The following is an 18,188-nucleotide window of genomic DNA, read 5'->3' on the forward strand; positions in this document are numbered from 1 at the left end:
TGGGATGAATTACCCAGTTTCTTCAACAAATATATTACCAAAAAACTACTAAAATGGAGATGAAGAATTTGTAGACCAAAAGAGATTAGAGATCTCTCGATCAACTACAATATATGGCCTTACTTAAATCTTAATTCAAAAAAATGCTATTTAAAAAAAATCTGAAACAATCGAGGAAATTTGAAAATAGACAAATTATTTGATTATATTGGAAATTATTGATTTTTGGTGTGATATTGGGGCTGTGGTTAGGTTTGTGAAAGGAGTCCTTAACTTTAGATATTTATATATAAAATCATAGGAGATCTAGGATTTCACTGAAAACAATTGGGGCTGAGGAAATAGTGTTTGGGGGTATAGGTGAAATAAACTGGGCCATTTGTTGATAACTACTGAAGCTGGATGATGAGGACACAGAGTCCCTATACTATTTTATCTAATTTGCATATATTTGAAAATTTCCATTAAAAAGTATCCTTAAGAAGAATGTACAGAGGTATAGTGTGCCCAAAACAGGATACTATATTCCAGTTAATAGACAAACTTTTTTTTCCTTTCTGTGGTTCAGAATTATCTCAAATGTTTTAAGTATACGATTTTCCAGCAGAAAAAAATGGTTCAAAGAGATTGGTCTAGGTTGATTATTAGAGGAGAAGATGGGTTAATGAGAGGGTGACTCTGGGAGGTATGTTGAAAGAGAGGGACTGGTTGAAAGAGAGCTTTGGGACAGTTCAATTCTGAACAATGTGAATAAATCTTCACAAGGAGAAATGAATTCAGGACAGGTATGATCTATCTGCATGTTCCCTGGTGAGGAGGTTGGGACAGGTCTGACCTGTGCACTCTTCAGTGCCTGGAGCCAGGATTTGGGCCCCAAAGTTAGATCAGGAGTGAGACAGCAGATGTATTTGAGACCTGAGTCATAGAAGGAGCCTAAGAACTGGCACTGTCCAAAGACTTTAGAGAAGACCTAAAGTCAGGCCAGGAAGACCAACCTCAGTCTTTAGGTCTGTAGGACAGAGTCAAGACTCAGAATGGACGCTAAAGCCAAGGAGGTTTAGCCCAGAATTGAAAAGGCATCTCTGGTGATTCCCCCAAGTGGATTTTAAATGTCCAGTTTGCCTTTCCTGGCCACCTGTCCCATGATGCAGGGAAGAGAGGAGGACTGAATGGACTGACCTAGTGCCCTTGATGTGTGATGTTTTGACATAAGTCATCAAAAACCCATAAGCCTATGGACTACAAAGGGCAGCTCTCAAGATCGGAGTTATCCTTAAGCTCAGGTGCAGCACCAGTCCATTCATTTCTTCAACAAGGACCACACTGCAGGGCAGATAGTGAGAAATTCACTACAAAGGAAAGGGCTATAGGACCACTGGGCACCCCCGTGCCACCTTCACCCTGCCGATCTCTTACACATCAGAACGGCTCCCCCTTCAAACAAACAAAAAACTGGCCATGTCATTTCTGTGCCCCCAAGTCTCCATTTGGAACCCTGTTGCCCATAGCATAACAACACAACTACCTAACAGAATACCAGACCCTGGACAACATGCGACTCAGCACCCTCACACTCTCCTCTGGCCCCGAGGCCTGAACTAGAGCCCACCATCACTCTTCCACACTTCAGGGTCTTCATGTGTGCCTAAAATGTCCTTCTCCACCCAGCTTCCCAAAGTTCCAAAGCCAGTTTAACTGTTACCTTCCCTGGGCCACTCCACAGAGTTAGGTTAAGGCTCCTACAGCATACACTCACGGCCTCCTGTATTATGCTTTATCCCAGTGTTCATCCTACTTATTATCTTTGCAAATTTAGCTCCTTTTTTGCTCTCCTGGAAGATAGCATTCATTACTATACCTCTAGCGTTGTAATGATCTCTTTACTCTGTCACTTTAAGGTAGAGACCAAGGGTAAGTCATGTCTGTATTTCCCAGTCCTGCAAGTTGCTTGGCAAGTGAAAGGTAATTCATTTGCGTGAGTTGGGTTGGGTGTGGGATTCAGGGGGAGTAGGGGAAAGAAAGTAAAAGCCAGCAGTTAGTTTGGGTGGTTGATTTGCAATCTCAACTTGAAATCTCCAATAATTGTAAACCTACGAAAATTCACAAATAATGATAACTTGAATTTACTTTCACCTACAAACAGAAGGTAGGTCAGGAGGAGGATGAAGTGAAAGGAAGTAGAGAACAGAACAAGAGGGAGCCATGGAGAGTAGCCATGGTGGTAGAAAACTGTGGCAGTCCCCTTTGTTGCTTTGTCTTCCCCTGTGATCCAGATGTTCCACCAAAGAGGCACTGCCTCCAATCCACTCAACTAGTTAGGTACACAGTGAGTCAACACAAAGAAATGTGTGTGGAAATGGACAAAGACAGGAAGGAAAACACAAAGGTGAACTTATTCTGTTAAAGCTGTACAATTACAGTTATTTACTATTTTTTTTGTTTCCTTTGATGTTGGGATTAAAATAGTGGTTTTTTTGACTTGACAATAGATATTCTTAACAATAGGTCTTAACTGAAAATGGCAAAGCTGCTGATACACAAGTTAGCACTAAGAGTTAAGTGATTGATAAATGATCTTAGGGGTTGTTCCTCCCAGAATGTTGCTTAAATTGGAATAATAAATCTCTCCTAGTAGATTTCATGAAGAAACATGAAGATAGGAAAACCACTTTGGGGTAAGGCTCTTTCCAAAAACCCCTTGTAATCTCTAAGGAAATGCTTACTCTCCAGTTTTGTAGGAAAATAAAATATAATTTTCCCCCAGTACTTCTGGCAAAAGGTGGTAAGCATATTTCAATCAATAGTTACAGTAAATTATTCGTTGAAAACAATATAAAAATGGAAATTTTTCTTAAAAGGAAATGACTCTTGTTTTGACTTTATTATTAATTTGACCCTTTTGAAAAGAAAGCACATGAGCTATGAAGTCATAGCTGGATCCAGCAGACATTAAAGCAACAAAGTATGAATAATTTGAACTATTGCCCAAATCTATAATAATTCCTTTCTAGAAAGTTCTCTCAATAAAAATAACTAAATAAATAATCCCATTAATTTTGCAGTTTCCCATTGTAGGTTCTCATTCTTTCTTTAAAGAACATAATTTATTATACAATAAAACCAATGTACATATTTAAAAGTTTAAACCTACCTTCAAAGTTCACTGAAGATTCATTCTCATTTGACATTCACTTTTCTACTGTGAGTAAATAATTCAACAATTATAAAATATCCTTTATAGAGAAGTACCTAAAGGATCTTATCTGACCCCAAAATGTAAACTAAAAAAGCAGCTCTATGTCATCTTTTTGCTAAATGTCATCGCTCGGATCTCTAACTCACCCGCCAAGACACCTGGCGTGAGAGCACAGACAGAACCAAGTATAACTTTGTAGAGAGACTCAAAAAGTGTTCAGCCCTGAAAAATGCCTTCCTGCCCACAGGACTGGCCCACCAAATACATCCCGTATCTGGACAAGGGATCAGAGAAGTTCCAAAATGAAAAAAAAGTCTTCCCTACTGACCTCCTGAAATGCCTAGAATTCTGGGAGTGGAAAACTACTTTGGCTTATGATACTGATTCTCAGTGTTTCATCCAAGAATCCTGGAAAGGAGAAGAGGTGAAAACAAATCCCAGGGGATCTAGAGACTAGCCCGGAGCAGTTTACCCAAACTAAAAATGTCTTGTTTTCTCATGCTTGATGTTTAAGATATGGGGAATTTTGATTTCTACTGTAATATATTTCTTTATTTGCTTTAATGTAAAAATAATGTAGGTAACCCCCCCCCAAAAAAATCTTCAAGTAACTTTGAAACTCCAGGAAAGTATGTTATGCATACTCTGTGAATTTTTCCCTAAGCACAGGCCATATTGGGAGGCCTGGACAGAGGTAAGGCATTAAAGATCCCAGTCGGGGGCTTCCCTGGTGGCGCAGTGGTTGAGAGTCCGCCTGCCAATGCAGGGGACACGGGTTCGTGCCCCAGTCCGGGAAGATCCCACATGCCGCGGAACGGCTAGGCCCGTGAGCCATGGCCGCTGAGCCTGCGCGTCTGGAGCCTGTGCTCCACAACAGGAGAGGCCACAACAGTGAGAGGCCTGCGTACCGCAAAAAAAAAAAAAAAAAAGATCCCAGTCAGATAAAATGGAATGGGCTCTTTGCAAGTGGGTGCATATTTGGGGTTGATTTTTATCAACTATTAACAACTTGGCATGAACTGATTTATGAGAAGGACTGGCCAGTCTTCTAACAAGGCCTTGAGGTAATGAAACCCAAACAGAGCAAGTTTAAACAGCAGAAGTGTAAACTGAAAGCCAGGTGAGAAGGTTGGACTGCTGTCTATGGAGTAGTCTAGATGGAAGGGCAGAGGAGAAATTGTGACAGCAAGCCTGGAGTTTGAAAGGACCCACAAGAGGAGAAAGTTTTCTGCAAGAAGGAAGGAGGACTCAGAGATAAACTTTTCCCACATCTTAGGTTTATCTAGAGCACCCACAACCATATCAGCAGGAATGAAAACATAAACACAGGCTTAAAGCATAATCAGTGCACTGAATTGGAAAGTGGCTGGTGTAGGTTCCTTGCAATGGTTCTCTGGAGCCCATGAAGAATGAACAAGAGATAAAGAGAAACAGATACCTTCTCGGTCCTAGTCATTTCTCTTTGCCGTTCCCACCAAGTGCTGATTTGCAGAGGAAGTCATTTCCCAGGCAGCAAACATGTTATTTGTCAAGTAATAAGAGCTTAGTTAAAAAAAAAAAAAAATCAAACTGTACAAGTGGTAATTTCTTTTACAAAGTGAAACAAAGAAACACAAAATAGGGTCACCTATATCAAGCAATTATTTCCTACACAAAGATAAACTTAGATTCCAGAAAAGTACACCAGTCAATTACAGATGGACTAGCCCAAAGGACGAGCTAAAAGGCAATGCCTGGAATACACATTACAGAATGCCTCTCAAATGTCTGAGAAATGCACATTCCAAAGCACCACAAGGACTGAATAAACAAGAAGGCAATACTTAAAAACCTGCGATTTCCTGGACTTTGTATAAAATAGCATACTAACTCACTCCAGAAGGCTCAGGCCGTTTATCCTTCTAGATAGAGAAAGAAAGATGATTTTTTGCCTGCCCCCTCTCTGCTATCTCCCACTCAGTGTTCTCCATATTTAAGAGAAGTGTTTTCTTCTTTTTTTTTAAATTAATTTATTTACTTTTGGCGGCGTTGGGTCTTCGTTTCTGCACGCGGGCTTTCTCTAATTATGGCGAACGGGGGCTGCTCTTCGTTGTGATGCCCGGAATTTTCACTGCGGTGGCTTCTCTTGTTGCGGAGCACAGGTTCTAGGCACGTGGGCTTCAGTACTTGTGGCTCACGGACTCTAGAGCGCAGGCTCAGTAGTTGTGGCGCACGGGCTTCATTGCTCCGCGCATGTGGGATCTTCCCGGACCAGGGCTTGAACCCGTGTCCCCCTGCATTGGCAGGAGGATTCTTAACTGCGCCACCAGGGGAGTCCCAAGAGAAGGTTTCTCTAGAAGAATATAGTACTCCCTGACATTAGAAATAGCAGCTTACTTTGCATTCTGTCTTTTCAAAGTTAAATAACCATCTCCTCGAAAGCAAGGGCCATGCTATTTACTTCTTTTGTCCCCTCCAGTCAATGTTCTGTACAAGAGAGTCCAAAACTTCCCACCCAGTTTTGCCACAATACCCAGCATGTCCACGTGGCTCAGAAGGTGTCACAAAACCCTTAAAACATAGCACAATTAAAAATTAATAAATACTTTGAGTCCCATATTGGCATCAAAAAGAATTGCCTGCCATAAAGCACTATTTTATAGAAAGATGTGCAATGTCACAAAACTCTAAAAGCTGGTTAGTAAAACTGATTTTCCCCAGAAAACTGGTCTGTCCCATTCCAGAAAATGTTGGAACAACCACAGTGGCTTCTGCCTGCTTATATGTTCAGGACCCCCCCCAAGGGAGAGCATGTAACCTGATCCAAGTTCCCCTACATTCAACACTGGGGCACGGGCTGCCACCCCCAATCCAGCTTACTCTCACCAGCAGCTAAACTGCAAGAACAGCCTGCAGCCTGACCAGGACCCTCCACCACACCTCCTTCCCAGCCCGGCCTCCCGACCAAAGGACCTTGCAAGAGCTGCTCCCAGGCTGTCCTCAGCTACCACAGCTCACAGTTTGCTTAATTCTCCCACAGATCATCTTTCTCTTCCCTATATACATACACTTACATAAACATGCTTTTCGTCTTTTCTTTAATTCTTACCCAATCACCTCAGGAAAAGAAACCTGGCTTTGTTGTGGACGCTGTGATTTCAGGACTAAGAACCTATCCCCCATGGCTGGAGGTGCTAGTGGCCAATGGCTGTCATGGTTGTTCCTTTCCAGGGACTGCGCTTGGGTGGAAAGCCACCTTGCTCAAGATCACACCCGCTTCTCTGGGAGTAACCAATATCCAGCGAGTTGTCAAGGACCAGATAAAAATCTTAGCCTCTTGCTTCGTGATGGGACAACTCTGAAGGGTTTGTACCTGGTCCATGGCTCCCCATGGCATCAGCTGAGTCTTTGGTTGTGACTGCATCTCAGCTCAACCTCCCCCTTCCCCAGTCCTTTGCCCTCTCCCCACCTCCCTGGGGTTCATCCAGAGTGTGCTACCCAGTAAACTTCTCATACATGAATCTTTATCTCAGACTGAGTTCCAGGAAACCCAACCTAGGACACTCTCCCTCTTTTTCTCTGCATTCCGTCTTCATGATTAAAAATGAACCCTATGGTGGCTGATTGGTACTGGTAAAACATGGATGTCAAAGTCGAGTCTTAAAGTAAAATTATTCTTTAACTTCTATAGCTTCTAAATGTCCTTAGAATTTCCTCTCAATAATTCCACAAGTCTCCAACTTTCTTCTTTCTCATCCTCACATAATTAAAAATGCCATTGTCAAAGCCATGTCGTAGAAATAAGAAACTATTCTTATGAATTTGGTTATTTTCAGTCATAATTCATGGAGTTGCAAGCACGATCTTCCCTTCTAAACTATAATATTTGATTCTTCTACTGCTTTTCATTACAAATGTACATTATTTCATCAAGGTTTAAATTTGAATAGATTTCTACAGGCTGGCCTTTTGTTCCTTTTATTATTATTATTTTGTTTGTTTTTGCGGTACGCGGGCCTCTCACTGTTGCGGCCTCTCCCGTTGCGGAGCACAGGCTCCGGACGTGCAGGCTCAGCGGCCATGGCTCACGGGCCCAGCCACTCCACGGCATGTGGGATCTTCCCGGACCGGGGCACGAACCCATGTCCCCTGCATCGACAGGCGGACTCCCAACCACTGGACCACCAGGGAAGCCCCCCTTTTATTATTTTTGATGGAAAAATTATTTTCAAGTTCAGAACAACTAACTTTGAAATAAACTGTTGGAACCCAATCTATCTGTAAGTGGGAGCTCACAATCACATCGAATCCTTGACTTCGGAAACAGAGAGAAGCCTGACACCACTTCAGGAACTTGAAACAACCTTCAGGCTTCCCTGGATAGGCAGGTGTCCAGTTGCCCAACTATATAATAGCAGAAGGGTCTCAGCTGGACTGTCACAGTTTGATTTCCCAACTTCAGGTCACTGCTTGGCCCACAACCACACTGACCATCTGAATAGGCTGGCCACTCACAAGGCAGTTAGGACAGTATGGGCCACATGTGCAATGGGCAGTGATTCGTTCCTACATATGGGGCATGTGAAGTCACCTAATGTATCCATCCAAAACTTCTTCCCACCCACTTTGTTTTTGGAGATGAAGTAAGGCGGAACATTTCATTTGATTTTTTAGTGATTTAAAAAAATTTTTGTATCGCCAGTACTGTGTGAGGGCCCAGAACTATAAGTGAACAAGTCCAGAGCTTACCCATTCATATGAGAGCAAAGATTTGAATAATAACTTCAGACAAAGACACACCAGCCAAACTGAAGGTGATAAAGAAACTGGAGTATACAAATACGCCAAAAACAAAGAGAAGGTGAATTTTCAGTTATTAATTGATAAAGAATGAATAATCAAAGTGGCTTTCTTCAAATGTTCAAAGGATGAACAGCAGAACCAAAGCATCCAGGAGGTTCAGTCAGCGATAGGAAGACCTATTCAGCTGCTAATGGAGCACCAGCTGGAAAGTGGAGGCCACCCCAGGCAAGACAGGGACAACCAGAGTGGCACCAGGCGGAGACCTGTGCCAGTCCCTGTTCTGGCTTGAGCCGGAGCTTGGGAGGAAGTGCTCTCTAGCAGGAGGAAGACAGGCACCCCTCCTGGAACTAAAGCCTGCAGCCCCAGTCTGCTCACCCTGGGTGGGGACAAGGAGAGGACCTGGAAAAGTCCTGGCATAGAGGATAAAGTTGTATTTCAAACTAGGACACCAGAGGGAAAGGTCTGAGTGGGGGCAGGTCAGAGCAGAGCGGTCCCATTAGGACACATAGAAAAGCAATCCACCCAGGGCAGAAGGAAGTGTTCCATCACTTCCTCTGGTACTTTCCACTTGTATTTATTGCTCTACCCATAGGACAGTGTTTCTTAGCCATTTTTTTATTAGCACTCCCATAAGGGAAAGAAATGAAGTTAAATTTAAATTCTCTCTAGTGAGAGAAATTAAATGCTAAAGAATAAGATTTTGTTGGGTAGGGTCGACTTTTGGAGAGCCACAAACCATTTTAATACCTAAGACTTTTTTGCTCCCCTTCCCACAAGAGCAAATTTTCATCCCCTTGGAGATGATTATAGCCCCACTGATAATGCATATCCTTGGCTGACACATCCTAGGGACAAAAGTACTGACTGAGTCAGTAAAATATTTAATAATTTTAAGTTGACTTTAGTAGAATTAACTGAATTTAATTGCACTGTTTTACAATATAGGACAAAGAAATTACCAAATATCTCTGGAATGTTTCACAAAAATTATCTGCTCTGTGTTATTTTGATACGTCACTATGGTTTGAAAAGCTCTTTTATATCCCCCTGAAACATATGGATTTTCTACTCTTTGTAAATAGCATTTATTATTTATATTGGTGTGCCATTGAGTCATGTTTGTTTGTGCACAAAAAGAAATCTGATAAGTGTATTCTCTCTTGAGAGACATCCATGAAATGAAGGTTCTGGAGAGGCAAGCACTAATGTCCCGGCTTAAATATTCCATGATTCTCTACCATATACCATAATCAAACATTGACACAGTGCAAAAACTATACAGAAAAATATATTGCTACAGAAACTTGTAACACAAAGTAGAATCACATAAAGACCTCACTTCTTTTGTCTTTAGCTGAAGGTCATATTCAAGCTGGAGTTCTAAGCCACCTCAGAGAGTTACTTGTTTTTCCTTGGGTCTCTCCCCTGTACACATGTGCTATACATGTTAATAAATGTTTGTCTGTTTTTCTCTTGTTAATTTGTCTTTTATTATAGAGGTCTCAGCCAAGAACTCAGAGAAGTAGAGGGAAAATTATTTTTTTCCCCTACACTCATAAGTTCATAGCCAGTTCTGTCCCAAACCAGTGGGCGTTAAATCATTACTTCCTTCTATCAGAACTGATATTCATTTGTTCATTCATTCAACATATATTATTGAGGCTCTGCCATATGCTGTTGTCCTGTTCTAAGTGGTAGAGATATAAAGATAGGAAATGGCCCTTGTACTTAGTTTTTTTGAAAATGCAACTTTATTTCATTGTCTTTGTGTTCACGTTCAAGGTCTCTTTGCCGTCAAGTAGTATTTCAATTAACATAGACTGGTGAGAAGAAAAAGGAGGTAGATTTATAAAATAAAAGATGCGTTTATGCCAAATGAAAGTAACTGAGGTCAAGGTACAAAGTTTCTCCATAGTTTAAATGAAGAAATGGTGGAAGCTTTAGGACCACTGTACTGCATCAACTGCACAGACATGCCAAATCCCAAAACCTGCACCACGGCAGTCAGGAACATATTCACACTGGGAGTAACAATTTAATTTCAACAAAATTTCATTGTCACATCAAATGAAAGTTAACTTGAGTTTTCCTGGTTTTAGAGTTTTATTCTTATTCAGTTTGTAAATTTATTTCAGTTTTATAATTAGAAGAGCTATAAGCATCAATAATTTATACTTAGTTTTATATTTGCACATATGTAATATTGTCATTAAATTAATTTAATTAACAATGACACGAGGAAAACTTTTCCTTGGGTTCATATACACTTTGGAAACTGACTTATTATGTTAACTGTGGCTGTTTCTAGCGATGGAGTTATCATTCCAGCTCCTATTGATGGAGCTACCCCTTTTTTCAATTGTTTAGTTGATCCCAGAGTTGAAAGAAACAGTCCCTTTTTATCTAGAGAGTTGAGGGGACACTTCTGGCCTTCTGTGTGCAGGGACTGTAATTTCCTTCAAATTATCAGAGAAAGAAAATGGTCAGTTGAGAGTTGGCAAACATCTGAAAACAATAAAAGGGAAAGGAAAACCCAATTCAGTCTATTGCCTTAGGGAATGGGGAAAAAGCTGTGTATTCTGATAACACAGGGAAACTTGTGGAAGATACTGAAGAATGGCTGCAGTCCCCAAATTGGCAATAGTCATTTCTTACATCATAGATCCAGAAGGTGATACTGAAATCTATACCTGGCCATCCTTCTGTCTCCCTATCTTAAAAACACAGGTGAAGAAAGCAGTGTTTTGTTTTACATGGTTCCCAAATGCTTGTCTTCAGACCTCCACTGGCCCATGGCAGTTTTCAACAGTCTTAGAAAAAAATGAGAAAGATAAGGTGGACTAGTGTTTACATAAGCATGTTGGTGTAAGGTTACCAACTGTCCTTTCCCAGAAAGAACTGTTCTTTGTTCTAAGATGTGACCTTCTTGCTTTTTTGTGGTTGAAATGTCCTGGGATATATTAACTACACACATGCTCAAAGTAAGCTTTCCCTTCAGATAAGTAATCAGCCGTATTCACAACTTCCTGGCCTTCCAGAAACACAAGCTAATATGAAATAATGTTATATGCTAACATTTTTAAATATAATAAATATAATTAAACACCACTGCTTTCACAAAACAGTGATAACCATTTATTTTTATTTTCTATTTATTTGGACATTAAAAATGTTGTCAGGGCTTCCCTGGTGGCGCAGTGGTTGAGAGTCCGCCTGCCAATGCAGGGCACGCGGGTTCGTGCCCCAGTCTGGGAGGATCCCACATGCCGCGGAGCGGCTGGGCCTGTGAGCCATGGCCGCTGAGCCTGTGCATCCGGAGCCTGTGCTCCGCAACAGGAGAGGCCACAACAGTGAGAGGCCCGTGTACAGCAAAAAAAAAAAAAAAAAAAAAAAAATGTTGTCAACCTTATTTCAGTTAAGGATCTTTGTTTTTGCTTTTTGAAGTTTTGCTGGTTCATGAAATCTGAAAGTTCAAGAATCAGTGAGTAGTGACAAGAGCTTGTGACTTAAAGGTAGGGATTTTAAACTGAGCTCCACCACTGGCTACACACCTTGGAAAAGTTACTTAATCTTCTTCTAAATCTGAAGAACCCTCACATACAAAATAGAGATAATACATCTTTCTTCACTGAGACACTTGGGAAGATTAATGAAAAAAATATAAAGCAACTAAGAATTCAATAAATAAAAGTTATCATCATTGACTATCAGCCATTGCTTTTTATACATTTAACGTGAATAGAATAGTCAAGATGTTTAATTGAGAAGACTTAACATCTTTTAAAATCAGACAAAGCACAAAACCATAATTTCCCACCAGGCTGGTTACTTCTTTTCTCAACTAGACTAGACTATATATACACAAGTCTCCGAAAAAATTAAAGAGAAAGAAATTACAACACCTAATGACTTTCGCCTACAAGATACCAAAGAGCCAGCTAAGCTGATGTTTTTGAACTTAATTTGACATCACTTCAGACAGCAACTCCCAACATACTTTGATGAGAACCCATCTAACCAGGCATATACACACTGAGACAAAACAATACACAATGTTTTTAAAAATAAATTTTCAACATTAAAAAAAATTTTAGAAAAACAAAGGAAACAGGAATTAGGATACTTGCCCAGAATAACAAGAAGTGCTTATTTAAAATCAGATATATTTAGTGATTAAAATTTAATGCATGAAGCTTACTCATTTATATGAATCATTTGAAAACCCTATAGAGACATTGTTAATGGGTGGGAAATCTTCACGGGTCTTATTTACCTAAAAAGTTTTTTTTAAAATGATGAATAGGTCTAAACATAACCTAACTCCTTAAGAAATTATAGATGTTAACAGATTTAAGTTGAGGAGACTACGTGCTCTTCCTTGTTTGAATAATGATCAATGACTGCTTTTTAGCCATTGGGGAAATAGCTCAATTTTATTCTAAACAGACTCCAACTGAGAAAATAACACAAGACACTCTTTTGTTTACCTGGGGATTTGAGAGCTCTGGAAGTTCACGTCGTTTTCATGATTGAAAGAATCAACACTCTTTCTTTTCACAAACGTGTCAAATTGGCTGCTTCCTAAGTCAAAACACTGCATGGTACAAATTGGGGTCTTGAGGTGGTACATTTCTTGCATGTTCTTCATGAATATATGGTCTTAATTCAGCAAGTTATTCAGCTAGGCTTAGAAAGCAAGCCTCTTACCTGCTCCTTAACTCTTTCTACTGAGCTGCGTTTTCCTTTCCCCTTGCAATTTGTGGTGACTTGGCAACTGATGAATGAACGCCTGGGGGACTGTGTTAGGTGAAAACCACGGGCTCTGCACAGAGAAGGCCAGAACAGTCACAAAAGCCCCCAGATACCTCAAAACAAGGGCACTGAAGAGCAGAACTGTCTACTTTCCAATGCATAACCCATTCAACGTGGTTCCGCTTCCCCCTAACGTAACTGGAACCCACATTGACACCCCATTACTCCTCCAACTGAGCTCCAGAGAACTGTCTTGATCCCAAGCATTCCCTTGACATACATCCTGTAGACATATATTAATCAAGGTAGATCCTTGCCTTGAGGCTATCAGTGTATTTTCCTTTGATGGTAGTTAGTCAATTTCAGATACAATCTCTAAATTGAAAAGTTGAGATTGTAACACCTTTTTTTCTTTTTCACCTTGTTCAACAACTTTAGTGACCTGATTTAGTTCTTGAAAATCTGACAGAGACCTGGCAGGGAAATTGCTTCGCTCAATACTCTCCATTTGCAGAGGCAGGATTTCTCCACATGCATGTTTTCAGTCATACAAGCACAGATGTTCGCTTGTCCTCGGCAGCGGAAGGAATGAGCCCTATTGTATGCAGAGAATTCCAGTCTTAGAAATAACCATTCTCACAGTCCAAATGGACTTAAAATTTTAACTCAGAAGTAAGTTTGAAGAGGTGGAATAATCAAAACCCAAAGCAGTTCCTCTCTTAATCCCCTTGAGAGTGAAAGATGGTAATTGTATATTTTTATCTGGTAAAATTCTGTGGATCAGTCCTTTCATATAAAGTGGGTAATAAACTTGTAAAGTTACTTCAAGCATTCACTTATTAAATTGCTTTCCTTATATTCATTTCACTTCTTAATTTGATAACATTACCAATTAAAATGCTACCTACTTGATTTAGAAATCTATAGACTTTTAAGTAGTTTCCATTTTGGAGAAAAGTCAATACATGACAGAAACAGACCTCATTAGTGGTAAATGGTTAAAGGTAGATTCTATTGACATTATCCAAATCCTAGATCCCCCAAGAATAAACTTAAATCCTGGCTTCTCTATGGAAATTCTTTCTGACTTCCCAGACTGAAAAGATCTCACAAATTTCTGAACAGTCAAGCAACTCGGTATTTGTAATTAGTCACAAACAGTCTAGAAACATGACTATATTGTGGCCTTGAATTCTTTTTATATCTTGAACGTTATTTTACTTTTAATGTATGTATTCTACTGTGTCGTCTTGTCTCTCTTATAATAAACAAACTACTTTAATTCAGGGACCATGAGTTACAATTTTTTGTATCTTCCCCTCATATAACCTTTTAATTAAAAAAAAAATTTTATTATTACATGCCAGTCAGCGGGCTCAGTAAAGGGGACACAAAAGCATCTTAATTCAGACTTTGACTTCACGGCCTTACATTTTGGTAGAGGAAGAAAAACACACAAATACAAAACAACAGAGTAAAATAACACATCAAAGAATCTCTAAGGGAGATGTACAGGTAAAGGCAGAGAAATGAAAAGGGCCAGTTCTGTGGAAGGTTGTCTGTAAATATTTGTTGATATAAGTTGATAATTCACTTTAATATCCTGTTATGTATTTTTGTTTTATTTTGATTTCTACGTGTCCCCATTTGCAGCAATTTTCATTCATTTGTTCCACAAATATTTATTGAGCATCTAAAATACTCAATAAATGTGTGCTTAATGTTGGGGATGCAATAAGGACAAGATACATATGGTCGCTGCACTCATGAAGGATACATTTTGGGGGAGTTTAGACAAAATGCAAATAAGTAAACAAAACAATGATAAATTATGGTAAGTGCTTTGAAAGATACACACAGGGAGTTGAAACAGAGAACAGCAGGGAGCAAACTCCTCTAGTCACATTGGTCAAAGAGTATCTCTCTGAGGAAAAGCCGGCCTACAAAGAGTGGAGGGAAAAATATTCTGAGATTAGAGGGAGCATGTGCAAAGGTCCTGGGGTAGGAAAGAAGCAAAGGAAAGTCTGTATGACTGGAACGTAATGTGTGAGGAGGCAAGTAGTTCAAATTAAGGTTGCAGATATAGGCAGGGGCCAGATCTTGACAAGCCTTGTAGACCACAATAAAAATACTTACTTACCTTTTATACTAAGAATAATGGGAAGCTACTGGAGACTTTAGCAATAAAATGACATGGCCTTTAAAGGGGATCACTCAATATCGTACCACTGGCTGAATTGTGCACTGCTTAATAACATGGATTCTGGATCCATGTCTTGAACAAGCTCCTTATCTTCTCTCTGCCTCGATTTCTCATCTGTAAAATGGGAATGATAACAGTATGTGTCCCAAATGGTTTTATGAGCATTAACTAAGTTAATACATATAAAAAGCTTTAAGCAGTGTTGGCATATAATAATGGCTATATAAATATTAGCTAATTTTTTAAAATTCCATGGATAAAAAAGATGGATTATTAAATAAATGGAATTGGAAAAACTGAGTAGTCATCTGCCCCCCCAAAATTAGTTAGATCTATTCTCCATACCTTATACCTAAATAAATTTAAGACGGTTCAAAGATATACTGTAAAACATAAAACAATAAACCACTGAAGAAATAAGAGAATTTAAAAACTAACTTTAGAGCCATTATTTATGTATGACCAAAAAAATGCCATAAAAATATATTGATAAATAGAGAGACAATATTAAAATCAAAATTTGTGTTGGCAGAAATCAGCACAGGCAAAATTAGAGGGACAAAAACTAGGGAAAATACTTGCCATTCATATCACAAAATGTTAACATCCCTAATATAGAAGAGTCACTACACATCAATAAGTAAAAGAAATCAACTATCAGATAGAACAATAGGCAGACAGTTTGTCTAATGTTATCCAGGTAAAGAGGTGGGAAGTTCCCATCTTAACATTAATCTTAATATTTCATACCAGCACCTTTAAGGCCAGCTCAGGTGCTCACACTTGTATTCCCACCTTTGTGTTTGTGTGTGATCTGCATTGATGAGTCACTTACATTATTGTTTGGAAACAAGTTCTCTTTTTTCTGAAGTGTTAAAATGCACTATGACTATCCTCTGTAATTATATCCTCGTTTGGTTAATTTTCTGTATTGAAACCAGGGGCGTTCCCCTTTAGTGATAGGAAGAAAAAACTAAATGGACCGTTGGGATAATCCACTGTATGATTGTTTATCTTCCTACGATATGTTGGCTGATGACAGAATAACACACCTTTTTAGACTCTGGGCTTCAAGACTGCATTCGGTTTTGAAAAAATTTAACTCAAGTTTTTGAACAAGAAAGGGGAACTGCTCCTTTCCTCTTTTGCTCTAGTCTCAGAATCCTGGAACATTGCTGGGCAAAGCCTCATTATCTGCAGGGCATGAGGCCAGACTTGGAGGGGCAGGCCTGCCAGGGCTGGGACACAGGAGAGGAGCTAGTGGGGACCTGGCTGAGAGTCAGGCTCAGGAAAGCCTGTTAGCAGTTGAGTGCCAGCTGCTTCATGTGGTTCGGGAGCTGGGTGGCTGGATCCAGCATCCACAATTAGAACTAGGAAAAAAAAAGGCAAGCCTCAGTTCTACAGGAGCCGAAATATGGGCAGATTATCAAACAAGGACGTAAGCATAAAAACCAAGGTTTCAGAACGAGGGCATAAGATTGGGGGTGCCAGGATAGTAACAAGGGAGATTTATTACTAAACCCCAGGAAACTAGGATGAAGATCTTTAAATACTGGACAGAAATCTTGCTGGAATACTTTGATTAATACATTGAAATAATACCCTACTGGTTGGTAATGAGCTACTTCCTGCTGTCCCTCTCCTCCTCAGCCAATGCCTTCTTCCCCTTTCCAGCCAAACACCTAGACCCCCTCCCCCAAAGCCCCTGGTCCAATAGTCAACCAGCCCCTTCTCCAGTGCTCTGCTCTCTCCACATGCAGTCCTGTTGAGCATCATGGGCCTCCCAGTGGACAAATGGTGGGCATCTACCGTATCCCTTCTCCCAATTTGTGGCCACCCTTCAGGCTTTCCCTGGAGTCGTCCCTGCATGGCCATGTGTTAGAACCACAGCCTCCTCTGCTGGCTACCACCATATACCAGTTGTAAAATATATTTAATAGCACTCATACTCAAATCTCTTCTATCTAGGCCAAGATTGGTCCTAGATACACACACACACACACACACACACACACACACACACACACAAACACACAAAGGCTAAACCTACAGTTGAAAGTGATGAACCAGATGACGGCAATAATATCAGCTGCAGGAACAAAAGAAATGAAATTGTTGAAACCCAACCTAGGTCTGATTCAAAAGAAAAACATAGTTTTGGTTCTCAAACATAGGTATGCAGAATAATTACATGGGGATGATGTTAAAATACACATTCCCATAAATTGGTGTAGTCACTGTGGAAAACAGTATGGAGGTTCCTCAAAAAACTAAAAATAGAGCTGACATAAGATCCAAAAATCCCACTCCTGGGCATATATCCAAACAAAGCTATATTTCAAAAAGATCCACGCACCCCCATGTTCATAGCAGCACTGTTCACAATAGCCAAGACATGGAAACAACCTAAATGTCCATCGACAGATGAATGGGTAAAGAAGATGTGGTACATATATACAATGGAATACTATTCAGCCATTATAAAGAACAAAATAATGCCATTTGCAGCAACATGGATGGACCTAGAGATTATCATACTAAGTGAAGTAAGTCAGAAAGAGAAAGACAAATACCATATGATATCACTGACATGTGGAACGTAAAATATGACACAAATGAACTTATCTACGAAACAGAAATAGACTCACAGACATAGAGAACAGACTTGTGGCTGCCAAGGGCAAGGAATGGATTGGGAGTTTGGGATTAGCAGATGCATACTATTATATATAGCATGGATAAACAACAAGGTCCTACTGTATAGTACAGGGAACTATATTCAATATCCTGTGATAAACCATAATGGAAAATAACATAAAAAAGAGTGAATGTATATGAATATATATACATACATATAAATGTATAACTGAATCCCTTTACTGCACAGCAGAAATTAACACAACATTGTAAATCAACTGTACTTCAATAAAATAATTTTTTTTAAAAATATGCATCCCCAGGCCTACCCCAGACTGTCTGAATCAGGATCTCTGAGGGTAGAGACCAACTACCCTCATTTACGGCTTTAATAAACTCCTCATAGAAAACTTAGGCTTAGCAGTTTGGGAACTCTGATCTAACCTACTGCTAAAGCAACATCAACCCTGTGTGGATTTCTTGAGACCTGGTGCCCCCTTATCTCACCTTCAGCGGATTATTTTTTTCTTTTTTTGCTGATTGCTACAGCTGCCAAGAGTTGAGGGGAACTGGGAAGGATGAGGGTAAAAATAACTATAAATACAAAGACTGAAATAG

Source organism: Phocoena phocoena, chromosome 7 (genome assembly GCF_963924675.1).
Source record: "Phocoena phocoena chromosome 7, mPhoPho1.1, whole genome shotgun sequence".
In the NCBI taxonomy this organism is placed as follows: domain Eukaryota; kingdom Metazoa; phylum Chordata; class Mammalia; order Artiodactyla; family Phocoenidae; genus Phocoena; species Phocoena phocoena.